At 36.6% G+C, this 13755-nt stretch overlaps 1 protein-coding gene across 1 annotated transcript in view; it reads right to left on the bottom strand.

Annotated features, from left to right (window-relative positions):
• The window catches only part of LOC108358426 (AF4/FMR2 family member 4-like), a 153322-nt gene extending 151860 nt beyond the window's left edge, over positions 1-1462 (bottom strand). The window contains exon 1 of the mRNA XM_017609754.1: positions 1426-1462. The gene's annotated coding sequence lies outside the window, so the exon portion shown is untranslated. The remainder of the gene's footprint in view (positions 1-1425) is intronic.
• Positions 1463-13755: the final 12293 nt, after the last annotated feature.

Genomic DNA, 13755 nt, shown 5'->3' with positions numbered 1-13755 from the left:
ACCCCTTGTGTGCGCTACGTGATAAATTTGATATGTAAAACTAAAAACAGACAGTGTTTAATTTTGCACACACTAGGAGAGGAAACTGGTTACCTCTCTTTATATGCGTAAATTTAAACGAAAATTTTTTAGAGGAAATTTTAAACATTTTATGTGTAAACTGTGAAAATGTGAACAATAAATGTTTAAAACTCAAAAAACAAATTTGAAAGTTGTTCTACAGCACACATATGATAAGTAAAAGTAAGCAAGCAGTGTTTAATTTAATTAACACGGTGTGTAAATTTGCATTCATTAAGAGAGGAAACTGGTTACCTATCTTAATATGCGCAAATTTAAACAAAAAATGTTTAGAGTGCAGGCTGCGCAATCTTCCTCAAGCAGCCGCAGAAGAAAGTCTGGCGTCAATCAGGACATTGGATCCCAACTTCATGTGTCGGTGTTCGGAGCCCTAGCATCTCCGATAAAAAGGTGTTAGTAACCAGGGTTAGAATTTAAACTTGCAAAAAAAAGGCAAAAAAAGACAACATTATTTTTTAATTTTGTTATGTACATACCTTTATGTACAATGTGCATGTCCAATTAAATATATAAATAATATACATAGCAGAACGACTTTTGCCAAGTTTTAACGAATTATTTTGGTTGTTATTTAATTATCGTTATTTTTTTTTATAATAATATAGTTCATTCTTTAACAAAACCCGTGTAACTCCAAGTTTCCAACTTTGTACAATATTAAAAAACTTCAACAAACTTTCGTACAAATTTCGAGCTCTTTTGAGAATCCTAAAAAATCAACCGTAATTTTTAGCCATTTGAAACTTGCATTTTATTCTACCAGAATTCAGTTGGCTACAAAACTGCATACTCAGAATCTAATTAAAAACTCGAAATTTTTACGGAAATTTGTTGATTTTTATTTCTTTTAATTGCATAAAGTTTTAAGGCAGTGCCACTCGATTGATACATTTGTACAGATTTGTGCATTTTTATATTGAGCTATTGGTGCCAAATAAAAAATTGGGACAAACAATTTTAGCAAATTATTTTTCGTGATTGCGATAAAGAAAAATATTTAGGTGTTCACTCAAATGGCACCAAATTTCGGCAAATACCCAATCGTGTGATACTGCATTTCAACTTGTATTTATACGGATGTTGTTAAAGAATGAACTATAAAAAACTAACCAAAATTTAATAACAGTTTGCACGCTTTTCTTGGAAGCTGTCGTATAACACGACTCATATTAATCCTACCAGAACTTAAGTGTATACATATAATCCGTTATCTCTTGATGAAGCTTTTCGTATAAGTAAGGCAGAAACTGACCAATAGCTTTTAGCGAGAATTTAGGCTCACTGAATTATGTATAGTGTTTGATATACATACATATAGGTTGTATAGATTTTTAAAAAACTTACCGGCTATTTTGAGTAATGTTTATAATCATTTCAGTACCTGAAAGAAAAAGATAAATAAAGGTTAGCTCGCATCTCTTTCCGTAGTTATATCTGAAAACTTTATTAAATAAATAAATAAATAATTAAATTATTATGAGAAAGGCCAATATTCCTAAACTGAAATCCGACCGCTCTTTCAATACTTTTTAAAAAGAAAATACATTTTCAGGACCAAGGGAAAAATTGTGTGAAGAATTAAACTTTTTTTTACATAAAATTTAAGAAATGAAAATGTTTGCCAAAACAACGCATATTTTACTATTTTATTTTTTTGGAAATAAGACGTTTTTGAAAAAAAAAATTTAAAAAAAAATATAGTTGTAAAAAAAAATATTTTTTTATGCTCTGTAGGAATCTTCTATTAGCGAAAAATTTCAGGCTGGGAAGAAGACCGCAATCTTATCAAAATCTTTATCAATTGGATATGTAAATTTAGTGAGAAAAAAATGTGTTGCTAATTGAGAAGCGTTTGGCAAGGCGCCAACTGCTAAAAGTAAAATAATTTCGTTGTTGGACTTGACCACACAGAAATAGTCCGAAGTCACCTAGAAAATGCTTTCGCAACCAATACAGCACTATTTTTAGGATTTCCACTTACACTACCTGGCGCAGCAAACGTCAGTGTTCAATGGAAGTTGCCGAATTTAAACAAAAACTTTAACGACTTATGTAACTCAACCTCGCCCGTACAAGCTTACGAAATTTGACAGCTCCTTTAGCACGCTCGCAATATAAGTTTTTTCTTTACGGCAAACAACGAACTTCGCTTTGTGTGTAGCTTGCGCTATTTTAACTTTTTCTCCAAAGCGCTTGTTGCCACTTCAAATTTTAGGCCTGCCGACACAAAAAGTTCTTATGTCTAACCCAATTTCCGTTGCTGGTCCGGTACTCTAGTACGAGTGCGCCGTTGGCAGAAATTCTCTATAACTGGCATAGGCAAACAGCAGCGACAAAAAGCGCAAATGTACAAGCGGTGTAACACTCATTTTAACAGCATAAAAAATGAGGCGACAAAAAAATAAAAACCGAACAACTTTTCGAAAAATGTCAACAACTTCCTTTATGCTGCCTACAACAACTAAATATTACTTCCTAGCCGGCAAGTGCACTACTGCCGCTACCTTTTTGTGGCACTTTGCTGTTTTTTCAACGCTTGCTCGTTTTTCCCTTTATTTTGCTCTTTTGCTAACACTTTTACTTTTTTACCTTTTTTACTGCGAAGGTGGTCTAAGTGCTGGTTGGAATTCTTCGACTTTTTGGCCATTGCCACACATCTGCTTGAGTGGTAAAAAATTGCAACAAAAAAAAAAAAACGATTTGGCGAAAAGAAATAAGCCACATTGCGACAAAGCTGATGGTACTACTCGTACAACGTTGAAGTAACACGCTAACCTACAAATATAAATTTTTCAAAGAAATTTTACACCTATGTGAAAGCGTTGCCCAGCGGTAAAATGGGAAAAGTGTTGGCGGTTGTAAAGTGCTAAAAGTGTCACATGCTTTTAGCGAAATTTATGAGGTACATGAAATAAAGTTTTTGGTACATATATTTTAGTAAAATCTTAAACATTTTCGTTGGGTTATACTTAACGCTTTCTGGACTATAAGGCTATAATTAGAAATATGTAACTGTAGACGACGAATTGGGAGTAACCTCCGTTTTTTGTCTTTTTTTTAAATTAAACTCCCTTTCTCTTTCTTTTCTCCTTTAACAGTTTTTCCTTAAATACTACATACCAGTTTTTTCTGCTTTTGTAATGAATATTTTTATCCTAAAAAATATTTTTTTCTAAAAATTAATCTTTTTCTAACAATTACAAAGTGGTGCATAAATACATCTTTTACTCTAAAAACCGCCTCTTTTTGAATTTTTTTCCAAAAATTTAACATTTCCCAAAAACTCCGTATTTTCTAAATATTTTTTTGCTTAGGCAAGCTTGTCGAATTTTAGAAAAAAAAATTTTTTTTTTTTTTTTTTGATAAAAAAAACTAGGTAAAAATTTGGGAATGAAAAAATATTTTTTTTTAACAAGTATTTCCAAAGATTAATTTTTTCTTAACAATTATTTTTTTCCACAAAATGGTCTATACATACATTTTTTCCTCTCAAATTAAAAAATTCTAAAAAATTTACTTTTTGCTTCAAAAAATGTTTTTCTTAAACATTCTTAGAACGCATTTTTTCTCTAAATTATTTTTTTCCTAATTTGAGCAAGTTTGTCCAGTTTTGGAAAAAAAGATTTATTTCTGAAATTTTTTTTGATGAAAAACGATGTAAAAATTGGGCAAAGAAAACTTATTTTTCTAACAAACATTTCTTTGCAAAAATTAATGTTTTTCTATAAATTACTATTTTAATTTGGGATTATTATAATTTTTCTATAAATACATTTTTCCTAAAAGTTACTCCTTTTTAGTTTTTCAAAAAAATTTACTTTTTCCTTTAAATATTTTTTCCTAAAAACACGTTATTCATATAAATATATATATACATATATTGCTTTGTTTTAGACAAATTTGTTTTGCTTTGGGAAAAAAATTGATTCCTGAAATTGTTTTCTTTTAAATTAACTAAGTAAAAAGTAGGCAATGAAAAAATATTTTCTCCATCAAGCATTTGTTTCCAAAATAAATATTTTTTTTCTAGAAATTGCTTTTTACGCAAAATGGTGTATAAATACATTTTATCCCTAAAAATTTCTCCTTTTTTCAATTTTGATTCTAAAAGACTTACGTTTTCCTTTAAACTTTTTTTTCTTACAACGCCTTTTTTTCTAAATTATTATATTAGGCAAATTTTTCCAGGTTTGGAGAAAAATTTATTTATAGAACTTTTTTGACAAAAAATGTAAGTAAAAATGGGGCAATGAAACATTTGTTTCTAACAAGCATTTTTCTCCAAAAATTTATATTTTTTTCTATAAATTACTTTTTTCCAATTTTCTTTTTAATTGCATTTTTTCTATAAATAAATGTTTCTTAAAAATTATTCCTTTTCCAGCGGATTGGGCTGGGTGAACTGAAATTCCAATCGTCGAGCTATTCTTTTAGCCAAGTGCTTTTTCACACCTGGTATATGTCCGCTAAATGGGCTTTTTTACTTCTTAAGCCTTCATATTCGTCAAATGCCTCATAGATGTCGCCATGCAAGAACATTTAAAGCTCTTGGTACTCTCGCATTTTTGCCTCTCCAGCCTCTGTGGTCTTCGAGCTACTCAAACCGGATCGCCCAAGTCCTGGCTCTCGGGAAACGTACCTACACTAGTTGTTTAATTTTCTGTTAGCAGAGTAGACTTAAATCAAGATTTTAGAATGAAGAACTTGTATGAATTGCTATTGACCAGCTGGGCCTCGGGTCAGCTTATCGAACTAGGCCTCCCAAAAAAATTACCTTCTTTATAACAGATCTTCAGACTTTGCTAGTGAGTTCAAAATATTTGTAGGTACAAACATTTTATACATTTCTACGTACTTTTCGAAGATGTATTTGGACAAGGCAATCAAAAAATTGTTTGAAATATATATTTAACTAAAAGAGTGCAAAGAAAATGGGTTGAGTGGGTAGGAAGGTAGTAAAGAAATGGAAAGAATTTTTCGAGTTTACTTTGGTACTCAAAGAGTGCCTTGACAAAGGGGAAAAGCGCCTACCGTAATGGATATACGGGTGTAAAAGATGTGGATGTAATGACTGAAACAACAAAGTCAATGCAAGCAAGAAAAGTAAACCGAAAGCAAAAAGCGAGTGTAAGTGAAGCCGCTAAGCAGTCAGCCATTGTGTCGTGGACATTTTCATTTTCCGCTTGCGTGGCGCTTAAAAATGTTAGCATAGCGAGCGGCAGCGACCGACGTTGTGGCAGCTAAGTGCACATTAATCTTATCTCATCAATATTTGCCACAGAAAGTCGTAGCATTTTTAAGATGAGGCTGTTAGACGACGGAATACAAACAGCTATGTAGGTGTAGAAGGCACGAAGTGCGCTGCAGTGCTTGCGCAGCGCGATTACGCGTGCCTACGTAGCAATCAACTACTTTTTTCCGCAAGCAGATGGCAGCTGTTTCTCGCTGGAAACTTTTGCTCTAACCCCAAAACTCTTGCATCGCAACGTTGCATTCACTAGTTTTTTTTTTTGCAGCCAGCGTATGCTGGCGCTCACGAAATGGCTTATCAGTTTCGACAAAGTTCGCGTTTTTTGTTTTTGTAAGCGGCGACAATTTTTCTTTGCTTCCCTGTTCGTCTGCTATAGTTTTAAATTTCTTTACTGTTTCCTGTTTCTTTCTTGGCGGCAATTTATCTTTTGTGTGTTTTGTTGTTTTTTTTTTCGATTATTATTTGTCACAAACAAACGAATTTCGAAAATTTTCCGCTTGTAAACAATGGTGATAAGCGCCGGAAAGTTCTAGTCGCGCTTTGACAGTTTGATGTATTCGTTAAATTTTTCTTTTTGCTGAATATTTGATAAATTTCGTGGCATACTTTTTAGAGCGCAATTCCATCGAGTACAGAGATAATTTAGTTTTAGAAAAAACGAAAGTGGGTTTTATCTAATCTGTTTTTACTCAGTAGCGTGGCATACTTTGTGGCACTGCTTTTAATTTGTTGTCAAAATTATAACAACGAAGTAAATTTCTTTAACATTTTGCGTTTTTATGCAACGCTGTTGATCAGTTTTGTTAAGAAGTGCATAGTGTGTATAACTTATAGGAATATCTTTAGGCGTTTGATAAATTTGGCAATTGCAGTGAATTCATCACGAGTTATAATTGAGTTTTTCCTCTAGTTTCTAAAAAAAATCTTTTCTTTCAACTAATTTTTTCTTCTAATATTTTTGCCTAGTTTCGGTATACATTTTTATTTTGAAAGTTTTATGATAAAAAAAATTTTTAGACATCTTCACACAATTTCCTTAGGAACGGAAAAACTCTTAGGCGAAAATGTTTCCCTTGGTCCTGGAAAGGTTAAATGTGGGTTTGGGTTTTCTAGTCAACTGCAGTTCAACCGGTTTTCCCCGAGCAAGGACTGCTGTTCTTAATCGGAAAACGGTTTCAAACCCTATTTGATCGGAGAAAGGTGTGGAGATGTATCTGTTTTCAGTTTTCTGCCGATGTACACCAGTTTAGAGTCAAACTGAGCCATGTGGCTCCGGAACGATTTCAACAGTTGTGAGCTACAAGCCGTAGCTCGACATGTTTTCCCCCACCAACGACAGTTGTTTCGAGCACCTAACACTGTTTTAACGGCAAACTGTTTAGGCCCATTTTGTTCTCTGTCGAAAGCTGTTGACTCTAAATATTTTTCAGTGCCATCAAAAAGTTTAGAGTCGAACGGCGCCATTGGATTATGGAACTCCATTCGTAAAATAACTTTAAATTAGTTTTGCACGGTTCCGAATATTTAAAGAGCCGGTTCTGTCAAGTCCGGGAATTCGGACCGGTTTCGGTTCTCAAAATAGCAATAACGGAAATAGGCCAGATCGAAATAAGGTAGCAAATGATTTAAAATAGTTTTTATAAAAACCCAATTTCTTTTTATTATTTTTCTATAAAGTAACTAGCCGACCCGCGAACTTCGTCCCGCCAAAAATTAATTTTTTATATTGAAACATTTTGGTCACCATTTTCACCAACAGTTCACGTACATGATTTTCAGGGACGCATTTATCTTCTAATATTACGGTTTGGTGGTTGTCAGAAGGCACATTTCCATTGCCAAAGTAAATTATCTAGCAAAAGTGCATTTGCATACAAATATATGTAAAAGGTTCAGTGCGTTTGAAAGGCGCCACACCCCCTTATGAAAAAGCTCCAATTTTCTCTGACAGTATGGTTTTTATTTCATATATCTCTATATCATATTCGAGTGCTCTACCATGAACACTTCCGGAGATATGCAGTATAAAAAATTCGGTTTTTATGGGAGATGCCACGCCCCTTTTTCCAATAGCTTCAAATTTTCTATGACTATGCGATTGATTTCATATATCTCCATACCAAGTTCCAGTATTCTATCATGAACACTTTCAGAGATATGCAGTGTGGAAAATTTGGTTTGTATGGGAGGTGGCACGCGCCCTTCACTTAGCGGTATGAAACATAGTTACTTTAAAACCCTCTTATCATACCTACCGAATATACACAAAAAATTTCATTCAAATTAGTCAAGCCGTTTCGGAGTAGTTCGACCACAAACACCGTGACACAATATTTTTATATATTAGATTTTTCATACAAAAATCCTAAAAATTCTAAAAGAAAAAAATAGACATTTTTTTTTTAGGAAAGGACACCCTAATTGCCAAATTCCAGTACTCTATCGAGAACACTGCAGGAGGTATGCAGTATGAAAATCAAGTCTTGGAAGTTGGAAATTGGAGGTTTGGTATCTTTTCGGTTGTTTTGGAGTTGAGTTTCGGATCTTTAACAATTGTTTTTCGGTTCATCCGGAACCGTTTTTTGGTTCTTTTGGAATCGAGCCTCGGTTCTTTTGGAACCGTTTTTCGGTTCATCCGGAACCGTTTTTCGTTCTTTCGAAATCGAGTTTTGGTTCTTCCGGAACACTTTTTCGGTCCTTTTGGAATCGCCTTTCAGCTCTGATGGAACCGTTTTTGGGTAACTTAATACTTTTGGCACATCGCCTACCTTTAATTTCTATGGGTTGACTGCAGAGCAATAAAAAAAGGATGGAGAAAGCCATTATCCGCACTATGAAAAAACCGCAAACCAAAAAATCTACATTACCTGGCTATATCGCGCTCAATCTCTTTACCATACGTTACTTCCATTGCCCTACCATTATTTAACTAAAATTTCCTGGCACAAACTTAAAAAATTGCATTGCAAGAGTTGTCACCCACAAAGCCGCAGTTGATTGTCTTTTCGTTTGCTGCTTTAATACATTTATTATTACTTAATTATTCCAAACTAATCCGACACACTTCGCTGCTCGTATCCGTGTTTTTTGTTTGCTTTATTTTTCATTCGCTTTACCACAAAAGCGCATCCAATTTCTTTGGCATAACTAACGCTTTGCGCTCTCTCTTCCCCCCCATAGCCTTCTTCGTTTTCTCGCGCTCCCGCTCTATCCAATTCATTGACCTCATCATTTCGCTGGCACTCACTAATAACGATTGTATAATTCCCCACTCGAGTGCCGTTTAATCTCTACCATTTTAATTGGCTTTTCTGGTGGTCTTAATACCGCTGTACTCCTGCCGCCAACAGCCACTTGTCTGCCACTTAGCCGTCGTACTCTCTGTGTGCCGCGCATAGCCAGAAATCGGCCAATTTCTGGTAAACAAGGTTTCACTCTGCGCCGGGTAAACATTGTCGGCGGGTTTAGGAGATGATGGCCTCTGCTCGATGGCTGGGTGACTCGGCTTTGGTGTTGGGTTAAGCCTTAGCTCATAGTGGCTTTTGCCCTATTGTTTTGCTCTTCGCTGCCCCATGAAAAGTGAGTTGTTTCAGTTGTTTTGTTATTATTTTGGTTAAATATATAAATATTCTTTGCTTCAAGCTTGTGCCTTTGTTGTTGTTTATATTGCTTACGGCATCCTTATTGCTGTCGTTGCTATCAGTTGAGTTGGCTGGCTGTCGGCTGCTGGCTGTTGTTTTGTTTTTCTCCGCTACTGTGGCCACAATTTACTAGCAGCAGTCAGGCCGTGGCCCTTACCATGGCCACATTCCCTCATTCTCGCTCCTCTGCCCCCTTTTGCCGCTCTCTCCACCACTCTTTGTTAAGTATCGCTTTACACATTGCGCTGGGTCCCTCCCTGTTTTTGCTAGTTACCCGTTACTTGTTATTATTATTATTATTATTGCTGCAGCCAAATCATCTCCACTAGCATTGTTGTTGCTGTATGGCTTTGTTGTCTGCCTGTCATTGCCAACGTTAATACCGTTATTGTGTTGATGACTTTTTGTAGTTATTTCCTTTATTCTGGCGGCTTATGTAGCAGCACATTTCAGTTCTTGTTTTCGTTTTTTGTATGCGGGATTTGTAACGTGTTATTATGGTGCATAAAATATTGAGATTTGTTGGACAATTTATTGGCCGCTCAACCGCACGCAGAGTTGCATAACTGTGACAGCGGAAAGGGTGAAGAGATTTGTACAGGGAAAAAGTGACAGTGGGATGATAAAAAGAGGTAGAGAGACAACAGCAGACTGTGGGTGAATGGCTGCGTGGAATGGCGTTGAAAATGGAGTGCCATAAATTTTCGTGTAAGTGTTGGCAGCGGATTTTTAATTAGAATGCGAAAAACTTAATTACCTTTGCTTGGCATTTTAACGATTTGCAGAAAGTATGCAAGTAGGGGGAAAAGTTCAACGAAAATAAGAGAGTTAAAGCAGAAATACAAATAGATATTGGGATTTTAAGAACAGAGAATATTCAAGAGGAAAGTAGGTGAAATGAAATCTAAAAATTATTTGATTCGGCCTGATGAAAAAATGGGCATGATTCTAAAAGAAACGTAGGCAATTGTTTAAGGTACTAAAACGTTATCTTACAAGATAAGACGTTTATTTAGACCAAGGACCATAACACGTAAGGGAGTCACCCTACCCGAAACCACGTTTGGTGTAAAACGGCTCGGAGAGGTAGGGATAAAACGATACCATGGAAGTATCGATATCCAGCTCGCACGTACATACACATAGTATGAAAATACGAAGACGGTATGCCGCGGGATTGGTATACAGCCACAGTGAGCAAGTGCGCCCACACAGGATGATACTCATGCACATTTACCGATTGGCATCAGAGTACATTCATCGTTACCAGTAAAACTACAGATACCAGTCACAGTCTTTTAGAACCCCAATCACCACCATTATCGCCATGCTGTTAGCTTTATCTCTCCCTTCTCTACGGTCTAATGTCAATGGGATATAGCCGTTCCTCTGGGCATGCAGTTCAATGAAATTTGGCACACAGATAGGTTATACACTATAGATACAGGTGGCAGGGCTGCCGTTTTGCGTGGCGCAATAAAGCTAAGCGGGGTGGGGTTTAAGTTCACCTCGAGCTATGGGCACTCCAGTATTGTAAAAGCTTCGGATTCCTATCGACCCTGCTAGACCACTGCACGCCGGTTCTGGACCCTTCGCTATCCACATTCCAGGGAGAAAGGAATGGGAGGGTTGCAGTATCTGGATTCGTTGTCCTTTAAACTTATTTACAGATGGACCGAAGCTGAATGGGAAGGTAGGTGGTGGTGTCTTCTGCGAAGAACTCTCCTTCAGTCTGAAATTTAGGTTACCGGGTCACTACAGTGTCTCCCAAGCTGAGGTGATCGCTATAAAAGAGGTTGCTCTCTAGTGTAATACCTTTTAAGGTCACAGCGAAATCACTGGAAACTGCATAGCCGATGAGCTGGCAAGACAGGGAACCCTTGAGGAACTACCTTCGGATAGAGAAGGTCTGCGAGTTCCCCTGACCTCGCGCGGTTTGCTTTTGCACAGATGGTCGTTTAGTCAGCGAACGCTGGGCGAAGACCTTGCAATGCAAAGCGACAAAATCTTTCTGGCTACGTGCAGACCGGAGGCGGCGAGCACGGAGCGTTTCTCTTACAAGAATCCATAGGTGTCGTCATTCTCGCTTACCTTCCCACTCTTTTCCCTCTCCCCACTCAAGGGCATCGCGACGGACAGCACAGTCGTGTCTAAGTGAGCCCCCATCTAAGGAGGCAGCCTGGTAACCTAACTTAACCTAAACTAGGTTACACGCTGGATTAACCTAAACAAAGTTGCCACCTTTTTCAAAATTTAAAATCAATTACTTAATAAGTTTAATAAAATACTACCAAAATGCAGGTTTCGGATGAAAGGGAATCAAAAATTAAATTAAATAGTTGGGAAAAATATTGTCGAAGAGCGTTGCCACATGTTCAAAAGGTTAAATTCAATTTAATTAACAAACTTAAAACAAATGTTTAAATATGTGCGTCAAACGGGAGAGGTTTAAGAAAACTGCATTTCAGAATTATTTTTGAATAACGTGGCCACCTATTTAGAAATTCCTAATTAATTTAACTAGCAACTGGATAGATAAAGATAGAGGTTTATTTCGAAATTAGTTTAGAAGAGGGTTGCCACCTGTTTTAATTTAGCTTACAAATCGAGGTACTGTATGCTTGTGTGATATATATTTAAAGAGTTGCCACGTTTCCAAAATGTATGCAAAGTAAAATGAAAATTTTTATCAATAAATATTATGGAGGTTTCTGGCTCCTACAATTTACAAAATTAAATTTAAAATACTAATTCCTACTTAACCATTCCAATTTAAGCTACCCGCCTTCAGTGTGCAGTGAAGCGTTAGCAAGGAAGTTGTGCAAAAATGTTTGAAAACTTTTTAATAAATACGTGCGTACATAGTTGGCTAATGCGCTTAAGTATCCATTTCCATTACGCATTTACAGCTAATTTCGAATTCCTAGCGCCTCTCGGCTTAACATTATAACAATAAAAACAAAAAAATAGGCAGCTTAAGCAACAATAAAGGCAAGTGCTGGAAGAAGGGACGCATTCAAAAACAGAAAAGCGCAGAAAGTTGAAAGCAGGGGGCAAACCATTTTCTAGAATGAAAACAACATAAATAAAACAAAAACAAAAAAAAAACGGAATTATCTACTGCTAGAGTCGCAGCCACAAAAATCATAGCCACGAAAATTTATCAGCATAGCAAACAAAAAGCGGCTAATAGGTAATGGCTGTGGGAAAATGATAGAAAATGCGGCGCCTTTTACTCCCGAAAAATTCTCCAGAGCGCATACTGGATGTAAATCCTTAACATGACAAGCATTGTGTAAAGCATAAATTTAGGCGCCAGCGAGCGCTATCAGCATTGTTATAATTACTTGAAGCACAACATAAAATAGCATTAGCAAAATCAGCATAATGAGGGTGTAAGGAGCAGCACACCACGACTAAGAGAAAATTTAAGGAAGGGCGACATGCGCTAACATTTTTTCATAACCAAAAATGCGCAACAACTTTTGCTTTGTAACTGACTTTGTAGCAAATTAATTGTAGAATGCTGTAATCAAAGAAAATAAATCATAATTTGTTGCAGCATACCGCTTCGCTCAAAACAGTCGATAAACAACTACACGTGGCACCCCCTCCCCTCCCCTAGGTGTATATGTTTGTTACCAAGTTTTTTTCAGCAAAGAGATAAAAGGAAAAAGAATTATCACACTCATATTTCACTCATAAAATAGTCATTGCTGAGGATTAAAATTTGAAATAAATATGCACTGGATATCATTTGGCATGCAAGCTCGTGCGTGTACGCTTTCAAACAAGTGCTGCCTCACTGCTAAGATCAACACACTCACTCCCTCCTCCACGCACCAATTCGTTTCCACACTCATCTCGTAACTTACATTCCTATTTATCCACCCACTCCGCTACACCTCACATCCACTGCGCTCCATTTTCGTTGGCATTCCGTCGGCCTCCTGACTTGTCTAGCACCAAATCCACTGCGCGCCAACTGTTTGTTTGTTCCAATTTTGTTTTCACTGATTTTGCATAAATTTACATAAAAAAATGTTATCATTTCAGCGCGATTTCACTGAGCGTGCGTGCGAAGGCGTGTGTTGGAAGCATGGAAAGGGGGGCGGGGGAGTTTTGGCTGGCGCTTGTGATTTGTTGTTATTTTTTTCCTTAATTCATTTGTGTGTCGCTCGTTTTGTTTGGTTGGCTGGTGTTGCTCTTAATGTTTCGTGCTTCCTGCTTCAATTCCGGGTCATCAACATGAGAATGTTGGCGTGTACTTGGCGCATATACGGGGGCCGCCATAAAGTCGTGCTGTCTATTAAATTTGTGGCAGGTACATTTATTTACTACCTTTGTTTGCTGCTTCCTTTATGCTTTTAATATGATTTCTAATTGATTTATGGCTTTATAACATTTGCCAATGGAATTCGGTTGTGGTTGGAGAAAAAAATCTCTTATTTGACGAATTATTAGTCAGAGATATCTGACATCTGAGCTTTCGGGGGTATAGCAAATCTTTTAGAGAAAATTTTATTTTACATTTTTGCGTTCCAATAACTCGACTCGGCGACAGTCAGCAGAAATGACTTCAATGAATAGGTGTTCCGCGGCGACTGAAATGCAAAAAGGCACTCTAATTCTTAAATACGGGCTCCATTGCTATGACCAGTAGATCGTCATTGATGCCTATGTAAACCATATGTAATCCCCATAGATAGCGCCTAGGAAGAAGCCCTATCAGGACTCGCAAATTACTCCTTCTTTGCATGAGAAGCAATTTTTGTACCACCC

Source organism: Rhagoletis zephyria, unplaced genomic scaffold (assembly GCF_001687245.7).
Source record: "Rhagoletis zephyria isolate East Lansing unplaced genomic scaffold, Rhagoletis_zephyria_1.1 Rzeph_scaffold_00254, whole genome shotgun sequence".
NCBI classification, from domain to species: domain Eukaryota; kingdom Metazoa; phylum Arthropoda; class Insecta; order Diptera; family Tephritidae; genus Rhagoletis; species Rhagoletis zephyria.
This window is presented reverse-complemented; position numbering and strand designations above follow the sequence as displayed.